The following is a 19,314-nucleotide window of genomic DNA, read 5'->3' as shown; positions in this document are numbered from 1 at the left end:
TCGTGTCCTTTCTCTTATCACCTCTTCTGGCGGGGGCCGAACTTGTGCTGCCTGTCTTTCTTGAGAAGGAGGTTCTTTGATGTCCTGTGGTTTTTCGTGGCGCGCTGTGTGTCCCTCTGATGATGGTCTCTAAGGACCGAAACACATAAGGGCATGAAGAATTGAAATAAGGAAAACTTCACCAGTCGCACTGGACGGAATTGTTTTATCTTTTATAATTTCATGATATACTTACAAACATCATGCTCTCCTATAATGTCAATAAAATTGCAGAAGGTTTCTCACAGGTGAGAAGAACGGACTAGTTTTGTTGTTTTTTCTGTCATTCCCAAGTTCATTATCCTCGTTTCTTAAACATACACCGTACGAAGAATAATTTAAAAAAGAGCTGTGTACCTTAATCAGATCTATGTTTTATCCAAAATGTATATTATTATTATTATTATTTTGGCTGCAAATGTGTTTTTGACCGGTGGTAGATACTACAATAAGACTCAACACACAAATAACACACACCACACTCAAACAGAACACAGCACACAAAACTATACAAACAACAAAGGACACGCTAGCACACAGTAAATACAATGAAAATACAATTACAACAACAAATACAATTACAGCTACAATTATATAAATTAATATTAATAAAAAAATAAGTATACTGTACACTAAACAGTAATACCATGTAGTACTGGAATGTGTATTGTCATGTTCTGATGCACCCACATTTCACCATGACTTTCCCATTATCCAATTTCCCTTAACTACATGAGCTGTTTTCGTTAAAATTATATTCTATTGAACCTATAGAGAACTCGCTGACCGCAGTTAACATAGCATGGACTCCGGGTCCATGGATCCTATATATCGAAGTTCTCTAACTGAAACACGCTAACGGACGAGGGAGCAGACATCCCTGGGAATGTATGTGAAAGGCGCAGGCGTGAACTGAATATGTACGTAACCGTGCTGATAAACAATTATAGGTGAAGCATGATATTTGTTATGCTGAAAAATATTTAATAATTTCTAGACTTTTAGTTACCGAGATTAACGGCCGCGAGGATGTTAAATAACATTGAAACCACATTGAAGATTTGTGGGCTGATATAAACTGGAATGTGCTACTTCAGAGTTCTAGCAGAGTAGCAAATAAAATCTCGGTGCTATGCCAAGATTCTCCCAGACGGACTCTGGGAAATTTGGAGACAAATAGAACCTATGATCGACTTGTAGTGCGAACCGCCTAGCGAGAAGTACAGGATGACACGTTTTGATCAGGTCTCACCACGAGGTGACACAACTTTATGGTCTGCTGGTTCAACGAACAGTATCACGTCTCGAAATTCGCAATTCCTCATCACCGCAGAGGGTTAGTTGTTGGAGCGATTGCGTGTGGCAGACTTTCGACACAGGACAGGTCTTGTGATGTTAGTTATTCGGTCGACTGGTTATTTGAGTCTTGCTTCGCACGAAGGGATCGCAATAAGCGTTGAATTTGTCAGTGGCGTTTCCTTCACATCGCTCTGAATGTGTATTCTGAAACGGTTCTGTTGCCTGATTCTCATTTGCGAAAATGTCAGAAACTTTTGGGAGGGTGACTTTGGTGATAGTGTAGGACATTCTTGCATTTTCCTGCCGCTTCAGTACTTCTATTTTATATTTAAAATGAAAGTTTACTTCGGTTCTGGTTCTGTCACAAACAACTTCCAGACTGTGTAAGTTTTGAGGTTTTCACGGCGATGACTATGAAGAAAGTCGTCTTCTGGGTTTTGCCGCCGTGTATTCTTCGTTTTGGCTGACGTTTCGCAGGAANCTGCTCTCTGCATTCACAAGCCATTCACCTGCTCTGAAGATGGAGGCGATACGTTCCTGCGAAACGTCAGCCAAAACGAAGAATACACGGCGGCAAAACCCAGAAGACGACTTTCTTCAACTTCCAGACTGTCTGTATGTCTGTCCTGTGAAGTAGCCACCAACGTGATATGTACGTGTAATTATAGTAAAATAGCCTTTATATTAACGGAATAGAACAGTGCATACGGTAACTGGAATTGTTTGGTTTTAGTGTGTGATAGTGAAAGTGGTTTAATTGTTGCAGACACTTTTCCATAAAGAACAAAGGTACACGTCCGCTTTTCCATTGTAATATTATAAACTATACACTTGACACAGTGTTGTCAAACAAGCCATCAGTCAGCCGGTTGGTTTCGAAACTAACTGTCTTTGTAAACACGTGACTTCGCTTCGTGTGTTTCATGTCGTTCCGGCCTGATTGATGTCGTTGAGAACAATGCAAACACTTAGTGGACAGTGTCAACAGCTGCACTTCACCAAGTGTGAAAATTATACAGAAGGTTCCACTGAATCCAGGAGCGCCAGGATTTACTCTGTGTTGCAAATTTATTTATATTCTCTGTGTGCTAAATGTACCGGAAACTGTAGGATTCGGTTTTCGTTTGTTGTCAGGGGCGAGCTCCTAAACTACTTACCAAAGGTTTTGCCTCTTTTCTTTTATTAAAAAATTCCTCTCTCTTCGTATATCGGCGAGACTGCGTAGTTCAGTAGCTCAGTAGTATAGCGACCTACAATGCGCTGAACGGTCGGGGTTATATTCCCGGCAGCGAGAAGAGATTTTTCTGTTCTCCATAGCCTCCAGACCGGCCCTGGGGCCCATGCAGACTCTTATCTGGGGGAGGGTAAAGCGGCCGGAGGGTGAAGTTGACAACTTACCTCCATCTAGTGCTGAGGTCGAGATCGGTGGAGTTGTACCTCCAGTCCCCTTTACGTTTCCATGACGTGGTGCGTAATTAATTAAGCATAGGAACAACTTTACCGTTACCTCTTTACCTACCGGTCCTCGTGTTCACTCGTAATCTCGGACAGTATTCAAAAAGGTTTCTATGGCATTTGCTGTTTTGGGGTTTTGCAATGAACGATATTATGCGAATTTAATTCGTGTCTGACCATTAGCAACACATCCCCTTTTTGACATGAGCTCGCTGAAGTATTTCTCAACATTTTATTTCCATGCATCGTTGTATAAACGCAGTATTTGCCGAATTATAAGGAACGTAACTGGTGTCTCTCAACAGAGTAAAATGTGTGCTAATATCGTTTTAATTTAGCTCTGTTAAGAGCACATTTTTGTCACTTTCGTTCTATCATAACAGAAACCAATCCTCTTTTATATCCTGTCGTCCGGACACAATACTCCTGTTTGCCTTTGTTTGTAGTTGATGGCGAATCTCATTATAATTTCAATGTTATCTGCGAAGTTTTTGTTTATAATTGCCATTCTACTATTTTAAAAAACTCCTGTAAGCCTACTGTTTTTTTTCTGATTTATACAGCAACGACTGTTGTCTTGCCTCGAAATTGTAGGCTGTTCTGCTAGCTAATTGCTGTGCTTTAAGGCTGCTGTCCTGTTCACATGCACAATGGTTCAAATGTTACCACCCCTTCGACCATTTTATTCTTGTCTAGAGGGCATTTATATGAGGGCATTATTCCAAATGTAACCCGCTCTTCATATTTTCATCGGGCACAACAGTAGCCTTGTTCTTGTTCCCGACTTGACTGTGTGATACGCGAGGCTTGCGGCTCCGTGTCCCTACTTCCGTCAGTCTGCTGCAACAGCGAAAGTGGAATCTGATATTTCCGTTTAAAATTCCGATGACAGGTTCATGCAGGCGATTATTGAAATGCATTTGTATAGTCAGTTGTAGCCGGGATAGCTCAGTCGATGTAGCGACAAGGTTATGGTGCCTATCGATGACCCTTTTCCCGGAGTAAATTGGCAGGGACGTGAAGATGACCACTCGTCTCCATCTAGTAGAGAGATCAAGAATGATGGAGCTATAACTCCACTCCTCAATTAATCTTCGTGGCGTGGTGTTTTTAATTGAGCCCAAGAATTGCTTTGTTTGCTTACTTATATAATAAAATCCTTAAAAAGTAAATACAGAACATAATTTTAATGATTGACGCCTCTTGTATTCTGGAGATCCCGGGTTCAGACCCCGAATGTTCTGACTGAGATTCCCTGTAACTCTCATCAGCTCCTTGAAGTAATCATGTCACAGCAGATTTTACTATGACCGCTGCCTTCTAGTTCAGCATTCCCACCCATCTATCAAGCAATGAAATATAACGCATGTAGCAGAAAAGCATCACTAAATATCTGAAAGATCAAAAGGACTTTCTTGTTCCCTTTCTCGTCTTGCTCCCACTCTACTTTCCCTTCTCCATCATAGTCTCTCCTTCCTCTTTATCCTTTTCCTTGTTGTTCGAATCATGGTCCTGCCTACTTGTTCGTAGCTTCGAGACAAAAGCAGTTACTACCCACACATATTGCTGTCCTTATATTACATTATTACTTGCCAGTGGGTATTCTTTTCGTCAGACTTGCTTCAAAGGAACTGTAGAGTGTACAGAGATATAATTTTGTCATCCTGTTGACTAAAATATTTGAACTAATGTCAGGATAATGCCAAAAAGAAAAATTATTGCAAAGCGAGCTGAATCCCAAAGTGATTGTCATAGAGACATCCTCAATACCAATAGCAGTGAATCCGTAAATATAGTGATATATTAGGCAATCAGTTTGCGTATATTTTTGATATAAATGGAAGGCAAATTGAATCGGAATTCTCACGGAAGTAACAGGACTGTCTTCGAGATATTTTTCTGCTTTCGATGCAGAAACATAAATACCAACATGCACTGTCTTATATTTCCTGCTAGGCCTCACACGTATGGATTGTTTTAGTATTTCAATGTTTTAACTCTCTCAGATGATTTGTGCTGTGCTTGGTTTCTGTACCCTGTCTTGTGTTGGTGCAGGTGTCCGAGAATAGGGACTAGCTCTAGCGATTGGGCCCAATTGAATAGGTTTTACCTGAAGATGGAGAGACAATCCAGTCTCTGAAATGTTGTTTTAAATAAAAACACGACGATGGATAATGTCCAGAAACATAATATTTGTATATTTTGCCTCTTTGAAGTTTTATATATTAGAACGTATAGTACCGTTGCTATGCAATGATCACGAAAACGAGAATGCGTTGCTTGGTAACGGCTTGGTAAACACTTTCCCGTGGAAATGATATCCGAACCAAAGCTAGGCAAGCGTCAATGACAACAATAGAAGAAATGTCGGAGGTTGAAAGCTGTAAAATTTATATATATGAAGTATAAAAACGTGAATATGTTGAAAGGTAATCTGGTGTGGGCTTTATGTATGCTTAAATTTAACTACTATTACTGTAAGTGCAGTTTCAGTATCTTCGCGTTGTCTTCCGCGTGTTCACCTAAACCTTGTATGGAAGCGCGGCGGGATACGTTGATACTTGTATATAGTAACAGGAAGTCACATAGTACTGTACTTCAGTATGACTGTTGGACAACAGTACGTTCAGACTAATACATTTCTGTGAATATGGATATTTAGTATACTGGATGTATGTTGCGCTGAGGTTGAGTTTTGTGAACCGAATTTTTCTGTTTGTGGCGTGTTTCTCACTGTAACCTGTTTGGGTAATGGTGAGTGACTTGGAAGGGAGGTACATTGAGTTAGAATATGTCCCTTATTTCCTTCCACAACGTTTGTTCGAAGCATCTTTCTGTCCGATAAACCTTTAGCAATATTCGCGAAGAAACGCACGTCAGCCTTCATATAAAATGGTTAAATATGTCCGATCAAATTGAAAGTTGAAAATATTGTACAATGCTTTTGGAAAATTTTCCAGTATCAATGCGAATTCTTCCAAGGGTTCTATAGTTGTTTCATGCATCTGGAGAGACAGGCTGACAGACAGCTGAACGGATGGACTGAGAGAACCTAATAGGCGCTCCGCGGGGTTTTGAACGCGCCTTAAATCCTCCTGCAATCAGCAAGTGGCAGGTGGGATATAAAGTCTCAAACCTAAAGTCCGAAGATGTGATAATGTGCTCCCTAGTCAAGTCTGTCGCACGCCACAGAGGCGGTTATTTATTGGTACGGAACAGTGGTGGAGTGATGATTATCGGGGTAAACTCGAAGAACTGTGAAGATTTAAATCAATACCACTTTGTCCACCATGAATCTCACACAAAGTCAACTGGGACTCAACTCGGCACTCCGCAATGGGAAATCAGCCTGAGCTGTGGCTTGGCCATTATTTTAATATCCTCAAATAAATGCCTCAGTCTACAGTAGACCGCGACGTTGTAAAACTTCACACGCAGATTTTATATGCATTCCGTTCATTTTATTCTCTGTTTAATTGGTTTACTAACAATAAGCACAAATAAGTTCCTCATAAATCGATCAACTTGTCTGTTATTTTATCTCCCTTGGACTCTAATGCTGTATTTCTTCAGCACTTGGCTTCCAAATACTTTGAATGTCTGTGCCTTCATCAAAGACTGAACAGTTGTTGACATTCAGTTTACGAGTATTTTCCTCTGCTCCTTTGATGCTTGAGTGAGAACTGGCGGTGAGCTGCTGTGCCAGCCCAATTCCCGCAGTAATAAGCAGTTAGAGGAATACTTGGGAAACTGGATCACGTGAAGAGCGATGCAAGTCCGTACGCACGTACTCACTGCTGCTTCCTCTGAACTTCCGACTACTGGAATAAAGAAGCCCGGGGATAGTTGTTACACGGGGCTAGAAGCTAAATTTCAATTGAAAACCAACCGCTATGGTGGCTCGGCCAGTTACCACATTGAAGACATACTTGGCCTCTCTTTGTCCCCACTCGATAGTCGTTCTGCAGGTGGCAGTCCTGTGTGAATGGAAGGAAACGTGTTTCATCTTTCAGTAACTCTTCAATTATTTGTCTTCGTTTTAAACAGCGATTTCATTTAGTTTTGTCGAACGCGCTTCGTGGCATATGCTCAATTTAAATTCAAGTCTTTTACTGTAATATTTTCAACTTTCTGTAGCATGTTTTTTCTTGTAATTCATTATGAAACAAAATGGGTAAGTTGGTAAGGCTAGCGAGCGGTTAATTGTTCCAATGTTATAGCTTGCTCTGCTGTCATATTACCGTCTGATTTTGTGCAGGTCGCAAGTATGAGAAACAGGCGGTGAAATGTTACGTTGTAAGATCCACAAACTAATAAATTCTGTTTAGAATAATGAAGAATTGCTTGATCAGTGGAAGGAGTCTATTATTGTACCAGTTCACAAGAAGCATGGTAAAACTGACTGTAGTAATTATAATGGGATATCACTCCTATCAACTTCATACAAAATTGTGTCCAAAATTCTTCTCTCAAGCTTAACTCCATACATAGATGAAATTATTGGGGATCATCAGTGTGGGTTTCGACGTAACAGATTAACTACTGATCAGATTTTTTTTAATCGTCAGATACTGGAGAAAAATGGGAGTACAATGAGACAGTACATCAGCCATTTGTAGAGTTCAGGAAAGCCTGTGATTCAGTTATGAGGGAAGTATTGTACAATATTCTGATAGAGTTTGGGATATCCATGAAACTAGTCAGGCTGATTAAAATGTGTTTAAACGAAACGTATAGTAAAGTCTGTATAAGTAAATATTTGTCTGATAGTTTTCATACCCAGAATGGTCTAAAACAAGGAGATGCTTTACCGCCACTGCTTTTCAAATTTGCTTTAGAATACGCCATTAGAAAGGTCCAAGAAAACCAGGTGGCACTGAAATTAAACAGGACACATCAACTCTTGGTCTAAGTTGATGATGTGCACCTACCAGGTAATAATATAGATAATATAGTGTAACGTGTCTGGAATCCAGAAGAGTCACTTCTATGGAAAAGCTAGAATAGACCGTTGCATAGGAAACAACAATTGCTCTACTGTAGTTCTAACAGGAATCTCCACGGTTACGACGAATCCGCGAAGCTTTCCCACAGAGACAACGCAATAACAATGGGTCATTGCGTAGGAAACGCGGAACCGACAAAGCAACGTTTCCACTGCTATAACAGAGGATTCATTTGCCTAGCAGCGGCCAAGGTTATAAAAGCCCAGTTTCGACGAGAAGTCTTCAGTCTTGGAATATCCGTCTAACGAGCCAGTCGTCATCAAGCCTTCGGAGAAGTTAGCCTTTATCCAGCCTTCGAAGTAGAGTGTCGTGGAACATCCGCCGCAGAAGACAGTTGAGGTGTCACAGTGAATAGTAGTTGTACTCGTGATTGTGTAAGCGGAAGAACAATAAAGGTCCTACTTAATTTGAGGCCTACGTGAATCTATTTGTAGCGTGACCCACAAAACACGCTACATTGGTGTCAGAAGTGTTACGAACTTAAACAGGCCACAAACAGATTGTTGTGCATCAAGTACTTTACTGCTACAAAATGGAGATGCAGCAAATAATCGCCATGCTAGCGAAATTAGACGCCAAATTAGAGGCCGACCAAGAAAAGGCGTCGGCCGATAGGAAGGCCGACAAGGAAGAAATGGAGGCCAATAGAAAAGCGGAGAAGAATGAATTGCTGGCCTTAATGGAGGCAAACCAGGCCAAGGCGGAAGCCAGACACGAAGAAATATTGGGCATAAGAGAAGAGATTAGAACCAACCAGGTCATAACAGATACCAAGCTCGAAGAACTTGCGGAGAGAATAGAAAAGACACAAATCGAGCTAAATACAGCAGAAATGCACCACGACGCGACGGCAAAAAAAAGTCCGGGAAGATCTCACAAAAACCCATAACGAAACCTGCAGAGGAATTGAGGAGGCCAAACGCGAGTTCCAAGCCCGGTTGGACGAGACAAGGCAGATGAGGGTCGAGGGGAAAAACACGTCAGTAATCATCACGGGCATGGCTCAGCCACAGACATTTGACGGGATTACGACGTGGAGCGTGTTCCGCCGACAATTCGAGGTCGTAGCGGAACACAACAAATGGACCGGGACAAGGCTACCTACCTAATCACCGCCCTGAAAGGCCGGGCGGCAGACGTACTACCCGGCATCCTGACGAACACGGCCTACGAGGACACGCTCCAGGCGCTAGAGGACCGCTTCGGGGACCAACACTTTGCAGCCGCCTATCGCTGCCAACTGACAACGAGGATACAGAACCCCGGAGAGTCCCTACAAGACTTCGCCACAGCCATCGAAATGCTCGCCCGCCGTGCCTACCCCAACCTACCGGCAGACTACGTAGCAAGGGAAGCGGGGAAAGCATTCACATATGGGATAGGCGACCCCGACATCAAGATCCAGCTGCTGCTGGGAGGGGAGAAGACAGTGAACGAGGCCCTCCGACAAGCCCTAGATTTGCAGGCCGTGCTGGTAGCAGCCAGACCCCACGAAAATAACAAAACGTACTGGAGGTACCGATCCTTCCCCACCCAACGAAAAGACGCTTCGCGTATTCGTCGTAACCGTGGAGATTCCTGTTAGAACTACAGTAGAGCAATTGTTGTTTCCTATGCAACGGTCTATTCTAGCGTTTCCATAGAAGTGACTCTTCTGGATTCCAGACACGTTACAATAGATAACATGTAGCAAAAACACACAAACTTTGAGTTAGCTAGTAAGGATGTTGATCTAGAAGAAAACAGAGAAAGCTAATATTATATTTCAGCATCCCGTAGCATTGAGGCATTATCCTTATTATTAAAGCACGCGTCAATAATGTAACAATATTCTTTAAAATATAAAAGGCATCCAAAATATGTTTCTCACTGAAAGTGTAACTTTAATACTTTACGATATTATGAAGATAATAAAATGTCATTAAGACACTGAAAGTATAACTTATACACTAACAGTGATTATCAGACAATTAAAGTGTCTCTAGTTTTACATGTTTATTCTCAAATTACAACATGTTTCGGCCGCATGTGGGCCATCATCAAGCAATTTTTCTTTTGTTTTCGGGGAGGCCCCTGCACTCTTCACTTGTTTATCGTCATTGTTTAGTTTTATCTCACCACTAGAACGCAATGCATTGCAGTTCAATGGCCGCAACAGAGCACAATGACAGTTCTAGTCGTGAGATAAAACTAAACAATGACGATAGACAAGTGAACAGTGCAGTGGTCTCCCCGAACACAAAAGAAAAATTGCCTGATGATGGCCCACATGCGGCCGAAACATGTTGTAAATTGAGAAGAAACATGTAAAACTAGAGACATTTTAATTGTGTTGATAATCACTGTTAGTGTATAAGTTATACTTTTAGTGTCTTAATGACATTGAGAAGCCTCGAGGTGTGCAACTATTCAAGAATTTTTAGAACCGAAAGGTTCATTACTGTGTTCACAACAGCCTTCCACTAGTCTCTATCCTGAGCCAGATCAGTCCAGTCAACACCACCCTAACCTATTTCGCTAAGATCCATTTTAAAATTATCTACCCACTTACGTCATGGGCTTCCTAGCGGTATATTTCGTTCTGGCTCTCCCACCAATATCCTATATGCATTCCTGTACTGCCCCTTTCGTGATACATGCCCTGCCCATCTCATTCATTTGACTTGATTATTCTAATTATACTCGGAGAAGAGTACAAGTTATGAAGCCGTCGTTATGCAAGTTTCTAAAGGCTCCCATCATTTTATCTCTCCTTCATCCAGATGTTCCCTCAGCGCCCTGTTCCCAGACACCCTTAGTCTGTGTTCCTCCCTTAATGTCAGAGAACAAACTTCATACTCCTACAGAGCCACAGGCAAAATTATACTTTTGTATAATCTAATTTTTATGTTTTTGAACAGCAGACGGGAAGACAAAGTCCTGGACTGATTGGTAGCAAGCATTACCCGAATTCGGTCTCCTCACACTTTCTTCCTGTATCAAATTTTGATTTGTTATAGTCGTTCCCAAAATTTTTAACCACACCACATTTTCAAAACACCTGTTAGCTTTATTTATGTCATGACTTTGCTTGCATTCTGGGGACGAGACAGAAACATGTACTTACTTCTCTCCGCATTTACTCCTAGACCAACCTCTTTACTTGCGTCAATTAAAATTTGTGTGTTTCTCTTTATTGTATCTATATTATCTCCCAACAGAGTCACGTCATCAGCATAGACCAACAGCTGACGTGTCCCATTTTATTTCTGGCCCAATTGGTTTTCCTGGACCTTCCTAAGGGCATATTCTAAAGCAAAGTTGAAAAGCGGTTTCGATAAAGCATCTCTCTTTTTTTTTTTTTACCATTCTGAATGGGAACATGTCAGACAATTTTTACCTATACGGGCTTTACTATACGTTATATTGAAACACATTTTAATTAGCCTAACTAGTTTCATGGGTATCCCAAACTCTATCAGAATATTGTACAATACTTCCCTCCTAGCTGAATCGTAGGCTTTCTTGAAGTCTATGAATAGCTGATGCACTGTCTCATTGTCCTCTCATTGAAACCTTCAAAATTTTGGACTTTGAGATTCTCACACCGAATTTGGATGTTAGCAGTCAGCTTTCAACATCAAGCTTAAACACAGGCCGATCATCTTCAGAAAGCAATCTGTCCCATCTATTCTGTTGAAATGGCGCCCCTTCCAAAACAAGAGAGAATCGGAGGCAGAAACAACAATGGACTTTTGGCTGATACTCCAGTAAAGATGTATTACGAGCTGAAGTAGAGGCAGGAGCTAAGCCAGTCAAGTGATAGCCAGGAGAAGCCACAATAACCGAAACTACTATAAATTGATATTTGAAGAGTTGGCTCGTCCAGAGAGGGAAACGAATCATTCTCTATTGACTGTGCTTTATACTCAATGTCTAAAGCCCCTAGAAAGTGGTTCCAATACTTTACATATAATAAATTGGCCCATGATCGTTGCACCGAAGTCGGAGTCTTTCACGTATTGTGACGTGTAAATTCATTGCTAGGCAGCGGCTTGTTTAAACACTTCCGGGACAACAAGCTGGAACAGTCGGTTGCTGAGCAACGCTAGGTAAACACAACGGTTTGGTCACCACGGTGTTACAAATGTATTCATCACAACGGATTTGTGACAGAGGAATTTCCATGAATACGAACTAAATTCTAAACAAGGAGCAGTGGACACTCCTAATTGAGTCTGCCCTGCCTGAGAGTTTGCAGCAGACGACCATCTATTGCAATTGCAGCGCCTGCAGAACAGAGTTCTCCGCACCATTGGAAATTTGCCAAGGCGCACGTCGGTTCGCGACTTGCAGAAAGCTTTCAAATTTCAGTACATGTATGATTATACACGTATAACAGAATTATGCAGGCAAGAAGCAGAAGTCAAACAAAATTATGAAAATGCAGTTGTTCGCAACATTGGACAAGGCGAGCCCCGAGACAGGAAATGCGATGTATATGAGGCTTAAACTTGGCGGCGGTCAAGCATACGACCCTTCAAGTGATAAGACTGCTGTTGTAGCAGGAGCTACTAATAATGGGGCATGATCTGCTGTACTGAGCCTGGACTGACAGAGGCCTTTTGTGTGCTGCATATACATACATTTAATAACATGTAAAATTTAAGTTGTTCGTACTGACAACAGACATATTACTGCTGACTGTGACTCTGGCAAACGGCAGACCCGTCCTCTAAGTAGAGAGAGCGCCCCACATCAAGAAGCCGCCTGCGACTGTCTGACATTAATAAAAATTTGGTCTAAAGCCCCAGGTGGGTGCTTTATTCCAAGAAAGACAGGCCAACTGACCGTCGGTCGTAACATAACTTTGACTTTGACTAATTGATTCATTCAGTCGAAGAGAATTGTGCCTGCAGCTCAACAGTTGAATTTTTAACAGACATTGAAAACTTTATTTTGTGTGCCATAGTTACAGTAATCATGAGAGCGTTATAATTATTTGTAGTTTCGTGGGTAGCGAATAAATCGATTCGCCTATACCAATCCCGTCTACAAATCACTAAAACACGTGAAAATATGTTCGTAGCGGCTGCAAATCTAACGCCCACACTGACAATTTCAGGTCTGTAGACTGATATGATGAGCTAGTTCTAATCGCTTTGTATAATATTACATATACTTAATAAGTAATCATAAATCAAAAGTCTGTATTTTTACTTTCTACCCAACTCAAATTGATGCAGCATATATTATTAATTTAAATGTGGTAACTGTAATCACATTACGGACGCTGATACTTACCGAATAAATATGATGAAATTTATATGTGCATTTTCATTGCTATAAGACAGTAATGTAACAATCCCATGCAGATTAACAATGCACACCGTACTGAGGCATATTGTTACATTATCCGTAGTCATAATGGAATACTAATACTGACAAATGATAACACAATATTGTCCATCAGTATTATTTCCGTACATACAATACTCGCATCACAAAAATCTGTAACATCTAGCCCCTGTATGCCTTATTCATGACAGCAATGACAACTACCGGCACACCGTTGATTAGATAGAGCCTCAAGTCTTATAAGGACTAAAGACATTCAAATTAGCCGACATGTTGCTGCTTATCGACACATAACAAAAATCCTGGGAATTATATTTCATTACATGTATTTTAGAAGAGAGCTCTTTGCTCTTCTGAAGAGAGCGTGTGACCCATTCATTTATTCTATGTAGACATGAATGTTGCATAGCTCACAAACAGCACAGATATTCACAGCACAGAAATATAAATTAATCTTCTTTTGGACCCATTTACCTAAATATTCTTAACGTATATATTTCTCAAGTAAAATACATAAGCACTTAATACTGAATAAAAGATGCAGGTCTTTATGACATCTCTACCGTCCTGAGAAGTCGATATATGGGTGAAATTATTGGGGATCATCACTGTGGGTTTCGACGTAACAGATCAGATCTTTTGCATTCGTCAGATATTGGAGAAAAAATGGGAGTACGATGAGACAGTACATCAGCTACTCATAGACTTCAAGAAAGCCTATGATTCAGTTAGGAGGGAAGTATTGTACAGTATTCTGATAGAGTTTGGGATACCCATGAAACTAGTTAGTTTAATTAAAATGTGATTAAACGAAACGTATAGTAAAGTCCATATATGGAAACATTTGTCTGATAAATTTCCTATCCAAAATGGTCTAAAAGAAGGAAATGCTTTATCGCGACTCCTTTTCAACTTTGCTTTAGAATATGCCATTAGGAAGGTCCAGGGAAACCAGGTGGGACTGAAATTAAACGGGACACATCAGCTGTTGGTCTATGCCGATGATGAGAATCTACTGGGTGATAATGTAGATACCATAAAGAGAAACACACAAACTTCAATTGACGCAAGTAAAGAGGTTGGTCTAGAAGTAAACACAGAGAAAACTAAGTATATGTTACTGTCTCGTCACCAAAATGCAGGGCAAAATCATGACATAAAGATAGAAACAGATGTTTTGAAAATGTGGCACAGTTCAGATATTTGGGGACAACGATAACAGATCGAAACCTGATTGAGGAGGAAATTAAGAGGAGATTGAAGGTTCAGTCCAGAACCTTTTGTCTTCTGTCAAAAGACATAACAATTAGAATATACAAAACTATAATTTTGCTGTGGTTCTGTATGTGTATGAAACTTGGTCTCTGGCATTAAAGGAGGAACATAGACTGAGGGTGTTTGAGAACAGGGTGTTGAGGAGAATATTTGGACCCAAGAGAGATGAAGTGACAGGAGGTCGGAGAAAACTGCATAATGAGGAGCTTCATAACTTGTACTCTTCTCCAAGTATAATTAGAATGATCAAGTCAAGGAGGATGAGGTGGGCAGGGCATGTAGCCGAATGGGGGAGACGAGGAATGCATGTAGGATATTGGTGGGAAAGCCAGAAGTAAAGAGATCACTGGGAAAACCAAGGCGTATGTTGGTGGACGATATTAGAATGGATCTTAGAGAGATAGGATGGGATGGCATGGATTGTATTGATCTGCCTCAGGAAAGGGAACAGTGGAGGGCTCTTGTGAACACGGTAATGAACCTTCGGGTTCCATAAAATGCTGGGAAATTCTTGAGTAGCTGCAGAATTGGCGGCTCCTCCACAAAGGCTCAGCTCCATGAGTAAGTAAGTAAGTAAGTAAGTACCATCCTGCGAACATTCGAAAAGCATAATGCACATGTTCATTGGAGCGATATCCCTTGTTCTATATGGGTGTGGCTCTGGGTCTCTCATCCTATGAGAACATTGGAGCGATATCCCTGGTTCTATATGGGTGTGGGACTGGGTCTGTCATCTTAAGAAATGACCATTGGAGCGATATCCCTGGTTCTATATGGGTGTGGGACTGGGTCTGTCATCTTAAGAAATGACCATTGGAGCGATATCCCTGGTTCTATATGGGTGTGGGACTGGGTCTGTCATCTTAAGAAATGACCATTGGAGCGATATCCCTGGTTCTATATGGGTGTGGGACTGGGTCTGTCATCTTAAGAGATGAACATTGGAGCTATATCACTGATTCTCTATAGGTGCAGCATGAATTTGAAATTAGTAATTACAGTATGACGGTATTTGGTGCAATAATATGGCCCACGATACGGTGAGCTTGCAAGTTCCATAAAATAATATAATCTTTATCACCTTTACTCCTTGCTCAAATGTATGGAAAAAATATTTTATTATGATAATAATTCTACGAGACAGAAAGCTTGTACGGATGTGAATACTCGTATACAGAGAATGTGGATGAGTGTTGATGATGGTCATTCATAACATTCATCGGCAGTTGAAACGTGTAGAGACAAGGAGCAGGTAGATTAACATATTGGGACAACCGAATAATCAGCAGTAGTTCAATTGACCCTGCTGGAAATTCTCTGCAGATGTTGAATTATACAATTCAATTATACAATTAGAAATGAGCTAATATTCTAAAGCAAATATTTTATTCTTACAGAATCAGCAAACTTGTGAATCATCAGTCCCAATTTGTTTATTGCCAAAGCGAAGTAAGTTGCATCATAGTAATGTTTGATTGTTTTTCAGAATGTACAATAAAATTCCCTTTCTAATTTATTCAGCTGCCTTCACTGCTGAGAACAGATAAGCCATGCCAGAATCAGGTCAAATGATTCCCCTGTTTCTTTAGGACAGCCGTGACTCATGCGTCTTGTTAATTCAGGCTGCGGCAAGCGTGATACCTTAATTTGCGCATTCCTCACTGCTCTCCTTGATGTTATAATTTCACATTGGACGTTTCGCTTTCTTTCTGTGTTCCTTCATATCGCCTCTCAAAATAAAATCGGGAAATACATGAATGCACCTGAATGTTTCCATTTTTATAAGAGGCTTTAATGTTTGTCGTTATTATGTTCTGAGATTTGGCCGCAATATGTTGTCGTCATATGCAAACTTTTCACCATAAGGTATTATAAACAATAGGGAATTAATAACTAGAATTGAAGAAGGCTGAGAGCTGTAGAAGGACTAGGAAAGAGTAATAAGTTGTATAACAGACACAAAGTGGACGAAGAGAATGAAGCATCGTGGGTAGTTGAAACAAACAATGCATTTAGTACTCAAGACAGATAGTGCTGGCATGGGAGGGACTTCCGGCGTGTAAGTAAGAGAAGTTTTAAAACTGATGCTGTATGATGCTTTCTGCTTATCTTACAATTTAGATTGACTTGGAATATGAGAGCAAACGAACCATTAAGCATTCATGTATATTACGAGACGTACCGGTTCATCTACTGAAACATGAAACAGCCTACAACATTTCTTAGATAGCCATGGTATTTTGAAGAAAATATCCGAGACTTGATCGGCTTTGAATTCACAAGTTCTCGTCATAGAGCACATCACGTACTTCAGTAAAACCACCTGATTTATTTCCATTAAATCTATAAATAAATACTGTGGTGTGTAGGCCGATTTGTAAGCAACTACAGCAAAACAAGCAACTGTACAAAAGCTCACAAACAAGCATGTTTCCACCACAAGAGAATACAGCAAAAATGGAAGAGATGTTTTCTGCGCGGTCAGTGCCGAGATGTTATAAGCAGGTCCTGTTAGCACTTGCAGTTAGTTAGAAAACGGCTGGGGTTCAGCCTCTGTGAGCTGATGCTGCTAGAAACTGGTAGCTGAAGACGGGGACAGTTCGGGAACCAAGAGGAAGGGGAACGTGCACCTTTGGAAGCCGCTACCAAGCAGTGACAGTGAAGATGTGACTGTGGACACTAGTGTGTGTAATAGTGAACCGTAAAATGTAATAACAAGTTGTTTCGGAGATCAATAAATCTGGTTAATAATGCAAACCCCGTCTATAGGCATACTTATCACGTGAAAATATATTATCAAGGACGCCATTGTGGACATTGAAATGCATTATTATGCACCTTTAAATCTCGGTTTATGAAGGTATAATAGTTGAGCGACGCCTGGTGGCACTGCCTTCATAACAGGAATCGTGTAGCTTGAACCCCTCGTTCGTAAATTATAAAAGTGTAAGACTTCTTTGTGGGCACAATTTACTTGGGTAGGCAAGCTTGTCCTTTCTTCAACGAGATCCCCGGTGTGACGTGCTAGTTCACGTCCTTTGTTGAAAGTAAAATAAGGCCTACGTAAGGATCTACGTCACTACCTGATGATTGCGCAATATGTGAATGCTGTTTACTTTAAGGGATTGAAACTGGATGAGACAAGAAGAAGAAATGCTACTTATTGTTAAGAATGAGGGGACGAAGAAGGGTGGGGAGGAAAGGAAGGAATGTATCAAAATTTTATTTTTAAACTATGCAACTTCTCTTTGTTTTCTTCTACATACTCGTGTCGTCACAAAGCAGTCTTCCCACGGTCGCCTCCAACCATCACTACAAAACTGATCATACGTAATGAGAGTTTGAAGGTCCCAGCAATAAAGCCGTTAGAAGTCACCTCTTGCCAACAGAATGTGCCTTTGTTCTGCCTTTGTATGACACTATATAAATGTCAGCGCCAGTTTGGAATTTATAGATTGGAGCACATCGACGCAAATCTGTGGCAAGTTGTACATACCTACGTGGTAAGCACAACCAGCCAGTATTTTGAATATTATTATATAATTAAAACTTTTATACCATTATATATGTTTCATATCCCCTATATCATAACACCCGGTCTATAAAACCGAGATTAACGGCCGTGGGGATCCGTTGCGCTGACCACGCGACACCCTCCATCCCCTAAAGTTGGCACTAACTTCACCGACAAGCGGCGGTCGCTCAGTCGGTATAGTTCGCTTGCGGAGTTAAGCCACGGTGTTTGTTATCTCATAACGAATTTATTTTAATATTAAATTGCCCAACTATGCTCACTATGTAAATATACATTCGCTTGCAACACAGGAATCAATTGCAGGAATACGCATCCGTATTATGACCATAAATTTTAATCACTTTAATTACGTTCATAGGTGCCTGATGATGACATAAACTGTATGGTCGAAACATGGATCACAAGTTACGTTTACATTAAACAACTAAAATATACCAACATCTGTTTTCTTCAATGCAAGTATCCCCACTTTCTTTGTTGTGTCGACGGTTATAATACAAGAAACTAAATATCAGTTTAAACGCCGCGGGAAGAGGGTCTAAATCTCTTGTAAAGTTAAACTGTTTCAACTGTGGAAAAGATATCCATTAAACTAAAGCGAATTGGTGAGTGAGTGAGTGAGTGCGGGAATTAGCAATTGCTGACCCGCTGGGCGGATGGATTAGTGACTGAGTTGCAGAGTAACTAGCAGTGCGTGGCAGCGAATGATCGATTTATCGTTCAGTTCTGATCCTTGGCTTATGATCGTTTAAGAACGTTGTCCCCTTTTGCGACAGATGCGCATGCGTCTCTCATATCTGCCGCCTGCCTCCGTTTGCTCATTTTCATCTCCCGTAAATCACGATTAACGTCTTCTGCATCTCACTTTTTCCTTCTTTTGGATTATCTTCAAAGTTCCCTTAGCCCGAGTTCTTTGATCCATTCTAGTCGCATGCGCCAAGGTCTCTAATCTTTGTTTAATATCAAATTTTACAAAATTGAAATTTGCCTGAGGGGAACGGGAAGTGATGATCACCATTCAGGAGTTCCGAAGTAGGATCCTGCAGTGGACTTTTATGTGTACAGCCATGAGAATTCTGGTTGTACAAAGACGTTGGAATTCCCGACCAATTAAATAACTGTCAACCACGAGGCTAGAGAGCTTGAAAAATAAACATCCCTGACCTATTCACCGCATTTTTCAGTCTAAATACTGTGCAGCGCTAGAGCCATCCAACACTGGCTGTGGCCGCCTGCCTTCAGAACGTTATCTCAAGACAGTAACTTCAGTCGTTAATATTCATCAGGTTGTGCAGTTTCTTAATTGCAATCGCCCGTAAGCATGCTGTAGATCTGTTTGTTCAACAGCCCGCAGCTTGGAGGGCTGAA

Source organism: Cryptotermes secundus, unplaced genomic scaffold (assembly GCF_002891405.2).
Source record: "Cryptotermes secundus unplaced genomic scaffold, Csec_1.0 scaffold306, whole genome shotgun sequence".
Lineage (NCBI taxonomy): Eukaryota > Metazoa > Arthropoda > Insecta > Blattodea > Kalotermitidae > Cryptotermes > Cryptotermes secundus.
The sequence above is the reverse complement of the archived record's forward strand: the minus strand, read 5'-3'. Positions refer to the sequence as shown.